This window comes from Anneissia japonica, unplaced genomic scaffold (genome assembly GCF_011630105.1).
Source record: "Anneissia japonica isolate Jap-2015-1 unplaced genomic scaffold, ASM1163010v1 scaffold93_len1081246_cov171, whole genome shotgun sequence".
Lineage (NCBI taxonomy): Eukaryota > Metazoa > Echinodermata > Crinoidea > Comatulida > Comatulidae > Anneissia > Anneissia japonica.
The window spans coordinates 1,055,313-1,057,619 of record NW_022726429.1 but is presented as its reverse complement, the minus strand read 5'-3'; positions in this window follow the sequence as shown (position 1 = coordinate 1,057,619).

The window sequence follows — 2,307 nt, the reverse complement described above, 5'->3', positions numbered from 1 at the left end:
TATATATACGAATACCCTACTTACAAAAACACAAACACAAACACATACACACCAATACATACATACATACATACACACATACATACATATCTGTAATACGAGCACAAACAAACAAACACACACAAGCAGACATAAATACATACACAAGCAGCAATTCTTTTTTTTTTTTTTTAAGCAGAAAGGTCGCATTTGTCTGGTTTATACTCTCGACTTATAAGCAGTCCACACCCTCAGAAAATGGCATCATAGAGGAAAAAAATACAGATTAGAGACTGTAGACATAATATTATTTTTAATAGGTTGGCAGGCCTTAATTAATGAAACAACATATGTAATCTCTTATTTAACAGTTGTTGAGGCACTCCATTTTCTATTGTGGAATAATAACTTATTGTTTCTTTCTGCAATTATTTTTTCGGCCCTTTCTGTCATCATAATTTGTTCTTTAAAAACAAGTTTACTCAATGGCCTTTCCTTAACTTTACAGCGATAAATATATCTTTTACCTAATAGAATAATCATGTTCTTGAAGTGGTCGAATTTATCATCAATGAATCCGAAACATATGGTTTGAAAATTAATACTTATAATCAGGTCCAAGCTCTTGACCCATACGGCTATTTTATTCCAGAAATCCCTTACAATTTTACAATCCCACATCAGGTGTTTAATAGTTTTTTCCTTTTCTTTACAGAAAGAGTACTCCTTCGTCTCAATCAGTCCAATTTTGTGCAAGAAATAGTTAGTTGGTAAAATATTATGGATAAAACTAAATTGTAAATATCTAATATAATTATCTAAACTACGTTGGAAAGCCATTGTATACTTGTTTTTCCAGTTGACAATAAGTTCTGCTAGGTTAAAAAATTCAAGTGTTTTGGAATTCCAAAACTTATGTGCAACCGGTTCGGTTACTTCTCTTAATCTAGCATATAAAAATTTACACACTTTAAGATTACTCATCAAATCCAACACGAGTTGATCAGGCTCATTTGCTTCAACACTTTTTAACAAGGAATTACATTCCTTTTTTAGAGTTTTTTTGGATGCTATTCAATATACCATAATATCTAATAAAAGTACAATTAATACCTGGAAAAGCATCTTTAAATTCACTATAACTGATAAAGTGGTCCTTTTGTATAAGATCCGATATGCAATTGACCTTATTTGTACTCCAATTGTGGTAGTATACACATTTATGATTTACTTTATGCAGACGACCTTGTTCTTATGAATGACACTGTTTTTGGTTTGCAATCTTCTTTAAACAAATTGGCTGTCTATTTTGATAAATGGGGTCTTACTGTTAATATTGAAAAAAGTAATGTTGTCGTTTTTAAAAATGGGGGAAAATTTAAAAAAATAGAAAAATGGTATTATAAAGATGTTTTATTACAAGTAGTTAAATCTTTCTTACAATTATCTTGGTGTAGTGTTTAATTCAAATGGCACATGGACGAATGCAATTAGTTATAACTGTACAAAAGCAAACAAAGCTCTTTTTACTTTAAAACGATTAATACATAACCAATTTGGCAACTTATCAATACATTTGTAGAACAAAATTTTTGATGTAAAAATAGTACCAATATTAATGTATAGCAGTGAGATCTGGGGAATCAATGACATACCAATTATTGAAAAATTTCACTCTAGGTTTTGCAGATTTATTTTAGGAATAGGCCACCGATATCTTTAAAAAAATATATATATATAAAAAAACGCGAATAGTTTGAACTTTAACATTTTTATGTAATCAATATTCACGTGATACACACCAAAGTCTTGGCACCATACAAAACGAATTAATCGTATCAAAGTTGTTAGGCCTAATCGTGCAGATAGGTGATCACTGAGGCTGACACAGACTTGAAAACAGCGCATGAGCAAAATACGTTCTATAAGGATTTTACCAAACTATCCTACGTTAAGAAAATACGCCGTCGTCTTTCTCAGTACATTTTTTGTTTTGTTTTTTTGTTTCTTTCCTTTTGAAAGGTTTGTCTCATTTGTGGTATTATTGCTGCATTGGTGTTTTGTCGTATTTGTTTCTGTTCCTTCGATTGATAAATTTCTTGATTTTCATTTCCTCTTCTCTTCTTTCTTATGTAGCTTAACACTCCCGCGGATGTTTCTTTGATTGATTCTACGATGTCTGTCTCTTATACACATCTAGATGTGTATAAGAGACAGGTATTTTATTGTTAATCCATCCAAAGTTTACTCAATTAATGTCCACTACTGATATCAATACAATAAGTTGTTTATGTAAATTTCTTTATCACTCATTTAAACGTAGAAGTG